The following is a 15,516-nucleotide window of genomic DNA, read 5'->3' as shown; positions in this document are numbered from 1 at the left end:
ATGTTTGGATAGGCGCACTAGTTCAAAAAAAAAATTCTATACTAATGGCGCACACACTGCCTTGTGCGCCATTAGTAGTTACAACTACTAATGGCGCACTTGGGCAGGATGCGCCATTAGTATGTTTGGATAGGCGCACTAGTTCAAAAAAAATTTTCTATACTAATGGCGCACCTACTGCCTGGTGCGCCATTAGTAGTTACAACTACTAATGGCGCACTTTTCCCGGATGCGCCATTAGTATGTTTGGACAGGCGCACTAGTTAAAAAAAATTTTGATACTAATGGCGCACCCGTAGCATGGTGCGCCATTAGTAGTTTAAACTCTAATGGCGCATCAGACTGTGGTGCGCCATTAGTATATACTAATGGCGCACCATCTTTCTGGTGCGCCATTAGTGTCAATCCCATCTATAGCCCTTTTCCTAGTAGTGATTTCTTGGACCGAGACATGCAAACAACAATACAAGATGCATTTGAATTGGCATGTTGTATGTGTTGCTTTCCAAATCAATGCATTTGAACATTGAACTGACATTGAAATAGAAAAGGTGTGTATATGTATGGATTAAACCCAAATTGAAGCATTTTTATATCAGCTTTATTTCATGTTATAGAGAAATAAGATGCAGATATATATGGAACGAGTGGATGAAGCAAACTATTGATTATGTATATTATTTTGAAACGCTTATTATTATTTACATTTGTTGTCATTTGAATATCTATTTTGTTTGACCCTTAAGCATTGATCTTCTGTTCTCTGTATATTGTGCATTCGAGAAGATTTTGTATGCTTTCGCATGAATTATTTCTCAGCTAGCTATGGGATATTTTTTTTGATAGTTCTTTAGTGCTATTTTATTTTAGCGGCTCATTTTGTATTCCTTCTCGGGCCCCAAATTCCTGACGACGGCCGTGAGTATTTTGTGGTGGATATGCGGTGGTACTACTGTCGCACATGTTTTCTAATTACTAAGTGTGTGTGCGATAGGTGCTCCTATCACACAAGCTCTTCGGTAGTGCATTGTGTTCGATGTGTCTATCAACACCCATGTTTCTCTTCCGGAAACACGTGTGTGCGGTATGGACTTGTCGCACACATTTAACGATGCCGAAACATGTGTGCTATGGTGTGGATAATCGCACACGTTAGTCATCAGTGGAAACGTGTGTGCTGTAGGTTTCCATCACACAAGTTTTGCTTTTTGTAACTGTGCACCGTAATGACCCATGGACCAGCTGGGCTTTCCCAAAAATTAAATCCCTGCAATTTATAATTCTCCAGAATTTGAATTGGAAATTCTCCAATTTTGAACAACGCTCAACATAGATAGGTAGAGCGATGAGCATCATACACAGATTTGGATAGATCTTTCATCATACACAGACATTTGCAAGTAATATATATGAGTTAAATAAAATAGATAGAGATGAACCAAACGAGGAATCCTCTTCTCAGCTGGATTCGACAGGAGGAACAAGCTTGTGATCCTCGGCTCCTTCCCCTTCAAGGTCCTCTTCGTGGCTGAGCCGAGCATCATCCTCTTCACAGCCGCTCACGAAATCATCATCGCTCGGAATATCATCCAGAAGAGCATCGTCCTCGTTAGGAAGGTAAGGAATATACCCATCACCAATTTCCCGCTGTACCTGATTTGGTCTAGCAGCACCAAGACGTAGTTGACTAAAGTCAATCTTGGCCCATTCTTGCCTGGCACGTTCATTGGCCTCCGCCCTGCCCTCGAGAAAGTCCTCGTCGACCTCGAAGTAGCCGTTCTTCCTTACCCCTCGATCACCTGCTGCCGGAAGGCCTCGAATTCCTCGTCTATTTTCCCAAAGTAGGCCGCATCCTCCACCTGCTGCCACTTCTTCTTCTCGATCCACCCTGGCGGGAAGAACTCGGCCAGGTCATCGACATAGCTGTCTTCCAGGAACGGCTCCGGCCTGAGGGCAATTATGGTCCTCAGCTCGCTTTTCTTCAGCCGATACTTCTTCCCTTTGCTTCCACATGCCGCTGCTGCATCCTGCTTGACGATGACAGAGGCATCGGTGGAACCCCAGCAAATCGAACGACGCGCCGCCGCAACGAACCCTAAGCCGTTCCTTTGTACGCTCCGGACGCACAATCGGTATCGGCCCCGTTTCGAAGCTCTACTTTTTTAGGGGACTTTATTTTTTTATTTATTTTTTAGTAACCCTTTTTTGTTTTTGATTTTTTGAGGAAAAAAGCCAAGTTTATTCATCAAAAGCCACAAGATGTGGGATACAGTTCGGATCATGGGGTTGGCCCAACCAAATGTGTCGACCCTGACCGAGAGTAAGTGAATACTTGGCTAACCTATGTGCATCAACATTGATTGCACGCCTTTCAAAAGTAAAGTTACAATGAAATAAAGATGCTCTAAGCGAGATTTCATGAACTATGGATCCATTCCCTCCTCTTGTGCCCTGATTGATGTCAGCTATTGTTTGCTTGGAGTCTGAAGCAATGACAAAATTATGCAAATTGAGGACTTCTGCTCAGAGTTTCGGAGGTCTACTTTTTTAGGGGACTTTTTTGTTTTTGATGAGAACAAGTTTCGAAGCTCGGCTACAAGTACAGAGTCCACCGGAACACTGGCCGGGCCTCTGCCTGCCGTTTTGTCAACTCTTTCCTTAAAAAAAAGTGATTGTAGTTTCAAACTCTATTCAGCGTTTAAGGATCCACTTTCTATTGTTCCGGTAGAAGGCACGCAGCCGGTTCGACCTTGAGCCTTGCCAATTTACTTCTTCTCACTGCATGCTCTTTTCTTTTCTTTTCTTCTCACATTACGGTTTTGGAAACAGGTTCCTTAGTTTTCAAGGCCGATCTTCTAAGTTTTTAATCCTGTTTTTGGGCGGTTTTCTATTTGACATTTTCAGTTTATTTTAGTTTTTTATTTCTCTTATTTTATTTTTCCTTCTTCAAACTCAATAAATTTCAAATTTGTATTCTTTTGTAAAATAGGCAAAGAGCCTGATTTTTTAAATGCATGAATTTTTTCGCATTCAGTATATCTTTTTAAATTAATCAACATAACTTGAAATCCATGAATACTTTCCAAATTTACCAGTGCCGTTTTCTCGAGTATGTGAACTTTTTTGTAAAATTTGTTAACTTATCTCAAGTTGATGAATATTTTCCAAATTCGTAACCTTTTTCCCAAATTTGTGAACCTTTTCAAAGTTTGTGGAACCTTTTTGACTTTGTGAATGTCTTTTAAATCCATGAACATATTTTGAATTTCATGAAAGTTTTCAAATTCTTTAACAATTCTTGAATCCACGAAATTCATGATTTTTTTCGAATTCACGGTCTTTTTTGAGGTAATGAACTTTTTTTCAGTTCGTGATTATTTCAAATATGCGATTTTTTTGAAATTTGGGATTTTCTCAAATCCACTAACGTTTTCCATTCATGCACATTTTCCATATGGGCGAACTTTTTTTCTAATTCTTCACTTTTTTAAAATTCACGATATTTTTTTGAATTCTTTAATATTTTGTCAAATTAGCAAGCATTTAAAAATTAACGAATAGGTTTTCTTATCTGTGATTTTTTATTCTTACACTTTTTAAATTCCTGGATTTTTAAATCACTGTTTTTCACATTCATGATAAATTTTCTGGTTGCTTGTTTTTTTAATCTAGAAAAGAAGATTCTGTTTTTTTTTTACAATCGCGAACTGCAATAGCTAAAGGCCCGAAAAATGAGTGTGTGGTGATCCGTCTGTGATAGCGTCAACAATTAGAGTCCGAAACCAGCTGCCATCGTGCGAGCTGGGCCTCAGCCCGTTCGTAGACAGACTTTTTGATGCCTGAAGCGCGGATCAGGAGCTCTCATTTTTCTTGATCAAGTCGAATTCAGTTGTACTCCAGCACTCATAAATTTATAGAATTCATTTAGGTTAATCATGAGTCTTTACAGTTTCTAAGCTCCCTTGAAATGGAGCGCTCTGGTTAAACTGGGGTTGGTTTTACCGCGTCGGCGTACGTGCCTTGCACCCGTGTCACTCGTTCGTTAGCAGCTGCGATTTTACGCCGGTAACTCAAGCCTTGCTGGTGAAGAGAGAAAAGTTGGGGCACGGCGTTCATCAGTCTGCGCTCATCCCTATTGGCTCCGCCCTGCCTCGCATCGCCGCGCTGCCTCCCCAATCTCCTCTGCTTGCCACGGGTGAGATCCGGTGGAATCTCCCTCACCGGTCAAAGCTCCCCCACCTGCCCTGTTGGCTGAACCCTTTCCTTCTCCTCCCTTCCAAAGCCTATAGCCAAGGAGGTGCTCGTGCCAACAAAAATCAAAGGAGAGGAGCTTGCCTGTGTTAACGACTCAAGGAGGGGAGATCGAGATCCAGTGGCACCTGCCAGATCGCCAACGAAGCTCGGGATCTAGCAGCCAGGAGCAACACCCTTGCTGCACATCTTCCCCGGCTCCTCTCCCGACGAGGACCGCGACGGGCGCCTTATCCTCAGGTCCCCTTGTCCTAGCCAACGCTGATCCGCTCGGGGAGGGCCCGGATCCCGCGCGTGGCTACGACCCACACGGCGGCGCGTGGGTATGAAGGTTTGCTGCACCCCACTTCACGATGGACCGAGGGAGGGGGAGCTGCTCCGTCGGGCGTCCGCCGATCAGGAGCTGCTCCCTCCTCAGCTGCAGGAGCAGCACCGGCTGCGTGGTCGTGCAGTTCACTAGCTGGTGCTCACTCAAGGGTGATGTACATATTCTCTGTGAGTATGGCGTGATAGGCCATGTATCTTCTTCCTGGTTCGAGTTAGTGATTCGAACTGTCAGAATTTCATTTGGTCCATTGACCTATTTTTGCAGGCTTTGTGAATTCCACCTGAAGAGGTAGTTCGAGTATAATTTCATTTTCAGGCATAACTGATATATATTTCTGCTTTTTTCGCTGTCACTTTGTTACAGCCAGCCGAAATTAGAATCCCATGGTGTGGCTAAATTCTTGATAGGATTGCCAATACTCTGAATTCCCCACACAACTATATGGTTAAATACATCTAAATATATGCAGGTAATCTTCTGTTTAGAATAATGAGTCTGCACTTTGTGATGCTTTTGTTTGGACCAAAATTACTGATTTCGTGATGCAGTTTGTCGTGCTATATATATTATAGTTTTATTCTCACAGGTGATATTTGATTTGTTATAAATGATTATAACTGTTTTGTGTTCATCTGTAGAAGAAATTATTTTTGGGAGCATAACTATGACATTCCTACGCCATGGCACATTCGTTTTCAGTTTTCTGGAGCACACACATAGTATATATCATGCTTAATGCATACTATTCATCATCTTTTTGTATTCATCATCTGCTTGATGCATACTATTCACAATTTTTTTATTTTCTTTTCTACACTCAAGGTTATTACACCCTACATTCTACAAGTAGCATGACCTTCTTCTGCCACCTCACGTATGCTTGATGCAGCATTCCTCAATTACTTTGAGATTGCTTTTGCACTATTACTTCTCTTGCATGTTCTTTTATGTCCATTTTTCTAAACATATGCTGTGTATATTGTTTTATTTGTATTGTCAGAATGTTACTCTGAGGTGAAGTTCAGCATTCATAGTTTTGTTCATTGCAATCGTCGGCAATATATATGACTATCTCGCAACCACATCATTGGCGAGATAATGGTAAAGCTCAGTCTCATGTTTTACTCAGGTAGGTCGAAGTTATAATATGACTTTGTGAACTGAATATTGCACAATGGTAAAACATCTATTTCACTTATCAACCAGCTATTGTTGCTTGCCGAATTAGCAAGGTGCATTAGTTTCAGTTACCCCATATTTGTCTACAGAAATGGATGCCTCTATATTTTAAGTGGCTACAAGTTTTTCTTTTTCCTACTACATTTGCTTACAAACGATTTTGGTTTTCAAAGCAATACTAAAGAAACCAAGTTACTTGACAGATGTGTCTCATGTTCATCACTCCGCTGCAGGAAGCAAAGATACTCTTGAGTCTTGACAGTATTGCTTCACTCAAAGTAAAAAAGGTTATGCTCATGCAGGGTCTTTCCTCATGTTCATTTATACTGCTTCCACGCATACATAAGAATTAGTGCAGGAACATACAAACAGGTAAGCACGGATGCTGCCCTCCACGGTTTCTATTTGTCGAGACAGTGTGAAGACGTTGTTTTTCTTACCTAGAAAACCGATTAGAAAAATATTTTTATTTAAGGATATACACTTGCTTTTTCTCAAATTTGGCTAATAGAATTACTTTGGATTCAGATTGGTAGTTCAGGAAAAAAGAAAAGACTATTCAACTTATTTTTGCTACAATTCACTGCACGTAAATGTCCTAGAACAAACTGCCAAATATTTGAGTAAACCATTTGGTTGTTGTTGATAAAATCAGTGTACATCTATTGTATCTCATGTTCTTCCATTTGGAGAGAGATATATAATACAGAGAGAATCAAGTTGCCCTGCTTTAGTTAATCTATTGGATTCATATGACTTGTCCTCGCATGAGATGAAGACCTCATTAAAACTTATTTCACAAAAAAAACCATAAGCAAGTGTAAATTAATTAATGGAAATTTGTTCACTCAGTAATGCTGCGATTGGACTCGAAAGTCTGTTTAGATTTTTCTTATACTTCAAAAATATATATCTGTTGTAAACTAATGTTAGATGTTTTTGTAGTTCAAATTGAATGGCGAAAGCATCTTATTTTAGTGTAGATAGGTTGTAGAAGTTTTGGCCTCTAAATGTGTATGGTTGCACGAAGGATGGTTAGAGTTTGACATTAGTATTGTGGCTTCAAAGAGGAAAGGTACTATTAGGGTGAGTTAAACATCTTCTCTAGAAATGTTTAATGACTCCTTGAAGGCTGGAACTACATACAAGGAATCCACAGAGTGCGTGTCAAGAAAGTATTGTTATATACTCCCTTCGTAAACTAATATAAGAGCGTTTAGATCACTATTTTAGTAATCTAAATGCTCTTATATTAGTTTACAGAGGGAGTATTTATTAATCTGATGACAAGTACTCCCTTTGTAAAGTAGTGATCGAAACGCTCTTATATTTTTTTACAGAGGGAGTAGCAATGTACAAAGTGGGTGTTTATTGATTTCCGGAGCCATTGTTCTTTCATATAAACTGAACTCTGAGTTGACAATAAAGTTGTATTGTTTGATGAAATCATTTGCCATCTCGAGTGTATTCTTATACATGTACACCAGCATATTTAACATCTGTAAATAGTATACATCGAAACCGTTTTAATTGAAACAGTATGATGGGCCATCTGCAATAATTAGTTGTATAATTGCAGTGTGTCTTGTATAGACCATAATGTTCCATAAATCATCAAAGTAATCATCGGGCGCGGCAAAGCGCGCCTATCTCTCTAGTAGTTTCTAAACACCACGAAATCTGTTTCCAGCTTCTGTTTTATGACCACGGACCACCACTCACGGGGATTCATTTTTAAGAGGACCCATGTCCTTTTTCTATTTTTTTATCACAGTATAAACACAAGCGTTCATATACACGCGCATACATTCACCCTTATGAACGCACACACGCACACCCTACCTCTATGAACACCTCCGAAAGACTAAGCCGGTATATCATCTTGAAATTTACGAATTCACCGTAGGCACCTCGTCGTTGACGGGAACGTCTCTTCCCACTGAATGCGCATCGTCGGAAATCCTGAAATAAATCTAGAAATAAATGCGAGCACCAGAATTTGAACCCTGATGGGCTGGGGATACCACAGTTCCGCTAACCATCCAACCACAGGTTGGTTCGCTTGGTCATTATAGCAGTCAGTCAGTGATATATCACTAGTAGGGAAAAGCCTATACACAAAACTTTAGCAGTAGCGCATGTTAAAAAAGGGCGCTACTGCTAGACAGCAGTAGCGCGCGCGAAATAACCGCGCTGCAGATACACATATAGCAGTAGCACGTCCCTTTGTAAAAGCGCTACTACAAAAATTCCCACCACTAAGCCGACCAGCTACAATTAGTAGTAGCGCTCTTTTAGAAACAGCGCTGCCGCTAATTTCGTTGTAGCAGCGCATTTATGTGTAAGGCGATACTGCTAACGAAAATAAAATAAAATGAAAAACAAGTACAAAAGTAAATGAAAATGAAAGAAATAGAAAAAGGAGAAAGGAAAAAATAAAATGTAAAGAAAAATAAATGAAAAAAGGGGAAAAAAAGAGAAAGAAATAGCAGTAGCGCGTTTCAGGAAACGTGCTGTAGTTAACTTAGCTATAGCACGTTTTCAAGAACGCACTACCGTTACCTTTCACTTAAACAGCGGTTTCCCTCCCCCCGGCCATCACTTCTCCCCCAAATCCCTCACCCTCGCCGCCGTCCCCCCAATTCGCCGTCGCCCCACTTCGCCGCCGTCTCCTGCCGGCGTGGACGCCCGCAACATCACCTATCCCCCCGAGGTCGTCATCATCCTCACCGCCGCCGCCCGGGGCCGCCCTCAGCCTCACCGCCGCCGCCGGAGGCCACCCTCGACCTCACCATCGCCACCCTCGACCTCACCGCCGCCTGAGCCAGCCCAGGATCGCCGTTGCCCGTGCCCGAGCCCGCCCTCTCCGCCCCTGCCTCCATCGCCGAGCACCTCCCCGCCACCGTCTCTCCCCTCTCTGTAAGTCCCCCATCCCTTCCCCTCCACTCCTCTCTCTGCATTTTAGAGCAAAAATTAGTAGAGCAAAAGTTACTTTATAGCAAAAAAAATAATTTAGAGCAAAAGATGTTAAGTAGTAGATGTTAGAGCAAAAATTAGTTTAGAGCAAAATTTTTGGTTTACAACAAAATTTAGTTAGGGCAGTAGGGTTTAATTAGGGTACATGCTGCTTGTAGTATATAGTGATACTAGTAGATGTTAATTAGGTTAGGGCAGTAGTGGTACTAGTAGATGTTAATTAGATGTTTTTTAGTTAGGGCAGTAGAGTTTTGGGTTAATTAGGTTAGTAGTGCTGCTAGTAGTAGTGGTACAGTAGGTTAATTAGGTGAAGTTAAATGAATAACCTAAATAAATGAAATTAGTAGTTAACTGAATTTTTTTCTTTCATCATTATAGAGCACTAAAGTTAACTGAATTTTGTTCTATTAGTAGTTAAATAAATTTTCTTCTACACTTTGTTTTTGAATTAGCTTGTGAAATTTGGACATGTGGTTGCTCGTGTATATTTGGACATGTGTTGCGTTGTCGAAGATGGATATTTGAACACTGTTTCCAGGGAATAAAGTTGAGTGGCCTATGTTTTGCCGGAATGTTGATTCATTTCCATTCCGGCAAATTTCAGGTTCTCGATTTATCCACTGTTTAGCAAAGGTCATGCCGAAATTTCCGTGAATTTTGGCATGACTTGTGCTACAAACTAGGACATATAGAGTGCCCGGGATTTGCCGCACCGGGAAGGAGTCAACGTTCCTGCAAAACATAAACCTTTTTATGTCATTATTCATTTTATTAGGTCTAGAATTAATTGACTAGATTTAATCGTAGGAAACATGGCTAGCAACGATGAAGGACAGTGTTCTGGTTATTGCGACGACGTCTACCTGGCGGCGGACGAATTTTTGAGCCTTGCCGACGATCAACCGATGTTGTTGCTGGGCCCACCCGTTGCATCAGGTACTGAGACCGACACGCAGACCGATGCTGAGACTGAGACCGGCGCTGAGACTCAGACCGGCATCGAGACCGGCGCTGCCTTGGGGAGCGGAGCCGGTGTAGAACCGAAAGCAAAGAGGCAACGGCTTCCTAACAAACTCGGGACTACTAGACTGGTAGTCACGGAGGTGGACAACGGCAATTTTCAGCCAAACGGGCTTGAGGAATCGCGCGCGTTCTACGGCAATCAAATAGACTGCATCGTATGGATAACCGCCACCATCAACGATGAGAAACTACAGAAGATAGATAATATGAGGCCCTCCCTCCTAAAGAAGCTGCACCATATATTCTTGCTCCCGGGCCGGAATGAAAGGGATTACAGAGATCTAGATAAGGACCCGGCAATGAAGAAGATAAACAAACATGTTGTTGGGAATATGCCCTAGAGGCAATAATAAATTATTTATTATTATTATATTTCCTTGTTCATGATAATCGTTTATTATCCATGCTATAATTGTATTGATAGGAAACTCAGATACATGTGTGGGTACATAGACAACACCTTGTCCCTAGTAAGCCTCTAGTTGACTAGCTCGTTGATCAATAGATGGTTACGGTTTCCTGACCATGGACATTGGATGTCGTTGATAACGGGATCACATCATTAGGAGAATGATGTGATGGACAAGACCCAATCCTAAGCCTAGCACAAAGATCGTATGGTTCGTATGCTAAAGCTTTTCTAATGTCAAGTATCATTTCATTAGACCATGAGATTGTGCAACTCCCGGATACCGTAGGAATGCTTTGGGTGTACCAAACGTCACAACGTAACTGGGAGGCTATAAAGGTGCACTACGGGTATCTCCGAAAGTGTCTGTTGGGTTGGCACGAATCGAGACTGGGATTTGTCACTCCGTGTGATGGAGAGGTATCTCTGGGCCCACTCGATAGGACATCATCATAATGTGCACAATGTGACCAAGGGGTTGATCACGGGATGATGTGTTACGGAACGAGTAAAGAGACTTGCCGGTAACGAGACTGAAAAAGGTATCGGGATACCGACAATCGAATCTCGGGCAAGTACTATACCGTTAGACAAAGGGAATTGAATACGGGATTGATTGAATCCTTGACATCGTGGTTCATCTGATGAGATCATCGTGGAACATGTGGGAGCCAACATGGGTATCCAGATCCCGCTGTTGGTTATTGGCCGGAGAGTTGTCTCGGTCATGTCTACGTGTCTCCCGAACCCGTAGGGTCTACACACTTAAGGTTCGATGACGCTAGGGTTATAGGGAATAGATGTACATGGTTACCGAATGTTGTTCGGAGTCCCGGATGAGATCCCGGACATCACGAGGAGTTCCGGAATGGTCCGGAGGTAAAGATTTATATATGGGAAGTCCTGTTTTGGTCACTGGAAAAGTTTCGGGTGCTAACGGTAACGTACCGGGACCATCAGGAGGGTCCCGGGGGTCCACTGGGTGGGGCCACCGGCCCAAAGGGCTGTGTGTGCCAAGTGTGGAAGGGGACCAGCCCCAGGTAGGCTGGTGTGCCCCCCACCAGGGCCCAAGGCGCCTAGGGTTTGGGGGAACCCTAAAAGGGGGCGCGCCCCCTTGCCTTGGGGGGCAAGGCAACCCCCCTGGCCGCCGCCCCCTCCTCAGATTGGATGTGAGGGGGCCGGGCCCCCTCTCCCTTGCCCCTATATATATGTGGGAGGTGGGAGGGCAGCCGCACCCAAGTTCTGGCATAGCCCTTCCCCTCTCCCAAGTCCTCCTCCTCTCCCGCGGTGCTTAGTGAAGCCCTGCAGGATTGCCACGCTCCTCCACCACCACCACGCCATCGTGCTGCTGCTGGACGGAGTCTTCCCCAACCTCTCCCTCTCTCCTTGCTGGATCAAGGCATGGGAGACGTCACCGGGCTGCATGTGTGTTGAACGCGGAGGTGCCGTACGTTCGGCACTAGGATCATCGGTGATTTGGATCACGACGAGTACGACTCCATCAACCCCGTTCACTTGAACGCTTCCGCTTAGAGATCTACATGGGTATGTAGATGCACTCTCCTTCCCCTCGTTGCTAGATTACTCCATAGATTGATCTTGGTGATGCGTAGAAAATGTTGAATTTATGCTACGTTCCCCAACAGTGGCATCATGAGCTAGGTCTATGCGTAGTTTCTATGCACGAGTAGAACACAAGTTGTTGTGGGCGTTGATTTTTGTTCAATATGCTTACCGTTACTAGTCCAATCTTGTTCCGACGGTATTGTGGGATGAAGCGGCCCGGACCGACCTTACACGTACACTTACGTGAGACAGGTTCCACCGACTGACATGCACTTGTTGCATAAGGTGGCTAGCGGGTGCCAGTCTCTCCCAGTTTAGTCGGATCGGATTCGATGAAAAGGGTCCTTATGAAGGGTAAATAACAATTGACATATCACGTTGTGGTTTTTGTGTAGGTAAGAAACGTTCTTGCTAGAAACCCATAGCAGCCACATAAAACATGCAAACAACAATTAGAGGACGTCTAACTTGTTTTTGCAGGGTATGCTATGTGATGTGATATGGCCAAAAGAATGTGATGAATGATATGTGATGTATGAGATTGATCATGTTCTTGTAATAGGAATCACGACTTGCATGTCGATGAGTATGACAACCGGTAGGAGCCATAGGATTTGTCTTAATTTATTGTATGACCTGCGTGTCAATGAACAACGCCGTGTAATTACTTTACTTTATTGCTAAACCGTTAGCCATAGTAGTAGAAGTAATAGTTGGCGAGACAACTTCATGGAGACACGATGATGGAGATCATGATGATGGAGATCATGGTGTCATGCCGGTGACGATGATGATCATGGAGCCCCGAAGATGGAGATCAAAAGGAGCAAAATGATAATGGCCATATCATGTCACTTTTTGATTGCATGTGATGTTTATCATGTTTATGCATCTTATTTGCTTAGAACGACGGTAGTAAATAAGATGATCCCTCATTAAAATTTCAAGAAAGTGTTCCCCCTAACTGTGCACCGTTGCGAAAGTTCGTTGTTTCGAAGCACCACGTGATGATCGGGTGTGATAGATTCTAACGTTCACATACAACGGGTGTAAGCCAGATTTACACACGCGAAACACTTAGGTTAACTTGACGAGCCTTGCATGTACAGACATGGCCTCGGAACACAAGAGACCAAAGGTCGAGCATATGGTAGATACGATCAACATGAAGATGTTCACCGATGATGACTAGTCTGTCTCACGTGATGATCGGACACGGCCTAGTTGACTCGGATCGTGTAATCACTTAGATGACTAGACGGATGTCTATCTGAGTGGGAGTTCATAAGATGAACTTAATTATCCTGAACATAGTCAAAAAGTCTTTGCAAATTATGTCGTAAGCTCGCGCTTTAGTTCTAATGTTTAGATATGTTCCTAGAGAAAATTCAGTTGAAAGTTGATAGTAGCGATTATGCGGACTAGGTCTGTAAACTGAGGATTGTCCTTGTTGCTTCGAAGAAGGCTTATGTCCTTAATGCACCGCTCAGTGTGCTGAACCTCGAACATCGTCTGTGGATGTTGCGAACATCTGACATACACGTTTTGATAACTACGTGATAGTTCAGTAATGATAAACGGTTTAGAGTTGAGGCACCGAAGACGATTTTGAAACGTCGCGAAACATCTGAGATGTTTCGAGGGCTGAAATTGGGATTTCAGGCTTGTGCCCACGTCAAGAGGTATAAGACCTCCGACGAGTCTCTTAGCCTGCAAACTAAGGTAGAAAAGCTCAATCGTTGAGCTTGTGCTCAGATTGTCTGAGTACCACAATCACTTGAATCGAGTGGGAGTTAATCTTCCAGATGAGATAGTGATGTTTCTCCAAAGTCATTGCCACCAAGCTATTAGAGCTTCGTGATGAACTATAACATATCAGGGATAGACATGATGATCCTTGAGCTATTCGCGATATTTGACACCGCGAAAGTTGAAATCAAGAAGGAGCATCAATTGTTGATGGTTAGTGAAACCACTAGTTTCAAGAAGGGCAAGGGCAAGAAAGGATACTTCATGAAACGGCAAATCAGCTGTTGTTCTAGTGGAGAAACCCAAGGTTGAACCCAAACCTGAGACTAAGTGCTTCTGTAATAAGGGGAACAGTCACTGGAGCAGAATTACCCTAGATATTTGGTAGATGAGAAGGCTGGCAAGGTCGATAGAAGTATATTGGATATACATTATGTTAATGTGTACTTTACTAGTACTCCTAGTAGCACCAGGGTATTAGATACTGGTTCGGTTGCTAAGTGTTGGTAACTCGAAATAAAAGCTACGAAATAAACGGAGACTAGCTAAAGGTGAGCTGACGTTATGTGTTGGAAGTGTTTCCAAGGTTGATGTGATCAAGCATCGCACGCTCCCTCTACCATCGAGATTGGTGTTAAACCTAAATAATTGTTATTTGGTGTTCGCGTTGAGCATAGACATGATTGGATTATGTTTATCGCAACACGGTTATTCATTTAAGGAGAATAATGGTTACTCTATTTATTTGAATAATACCTTCAATGGTCTTGCACCTAAAATGAATGGTTTATTGAATCTCGATCATAATGATACACATATTCATGCCAAAAGATATAATATAGTAATGATAGTACCACCTACTTGTGGCACTGCCATGTAAGTCATAATGGTATAAAGCGCATGAAGAAGCTCCATGTTGATGGATCTTTGGACTCACTCGGTTTTGAAAAGATTGAGACATGTGAACCATGTCTATTGGTATATACGCATGAAGAAACTCCATGCAGATGGACCGTTTGGACTCACTTGATTTTGAATCACTTGAGACATGCAAATCATACCACATGGGCAAGATGACTGAAAGCTTCGTTTTCAGTAAAATGGAACAAGAAAGCAACTTGTTGGAAGTAATACATTTTGATGTGTGCAGTCCAATGAGTGCTGAGGCGCGCAGTGGATATTGTTATGTTCTTACTTCACAGATGATTTGAGTAGATACTGAGTATATTTACTTGATGAAACACAAGTCTGAATTATTGAATGGTTCAAGTAATTTCAGAGTGAAGTTGAAGATCGTCGTGACAAGAGGATAAAATGTCTATGATATGATCATAGAGATGAATATCTGAGTTGCGAGTTTGGTATACAATTAAGACATTGTGGAAATTGTTTCACAACTAACACCGCCTGGAACACATAGTGTGACGGTGTGTCCAAACATCATAGATGCACCCCATTGGATATGGGGCATACCATGATGTCTCTTATCGAATTACCAGTATCGTTCATGGGTTAGGCATTAGAGACAACCACATTCACTTTAAATAGGGCACCACGTAACTTCGTTGAGACGACACCGTATGAACTATGGTTTGGAGAAACCTAAGCTGTCGTTCCTTAAAAGTTTGGGGCTGCGACGCTTATGTGAAAAAGTATCAGGTTGATAAGCTCGAACCCAAAGCGGATAAATGCATCTTCATAGGACACCCAATAACAGTTGGGTATACCTCCTATGTCAGATCTGGAAGCAAAAGGGATTGTTTCTATTAACGGGTCCTTTCTCGAGGAAAAGTTTCTCTCGAAAGAATTGAGTGGGAGGATGGTGGAGACTTGATATGGTTGATGAACCATCACTTCAACTAGTGTGTAGTAGGGCACAGGAAGTTGTTCCTGTGGCGCCTGCACTAATTGAAGTAGAAGCTTATGATAGTGATCATGAAGCTTCGGATCAAGTCACTACCATACCTCGTAGGGTGACAAGGATGCGTACTACTTCAGAGTGGTAGAGTAATCCTGTCTTGAAGGTCATGTTGCT

Source organism: Triticum aestivum, chromosome 4A (assembly GCF_018294505.1).
Source record: "Triticum aestivum cultivar Chinese Spring chromosome 4A, IWGSC CS RefSeq v2.1, whole genome shotgun sequence".
In the NCBI taxonomy this organism is placed as follows: domain Eukaryota; kingdom Viridiplantae; phylum Streptophyta; class Magnoliopsida; order Poales; family Poaceae; genus Triticum; species Triticum aestivum.
The sequence above is the reverse complement of the archived record's forward strand: the minus strand, read 5'-3'. Positions refer to the sequence as shown.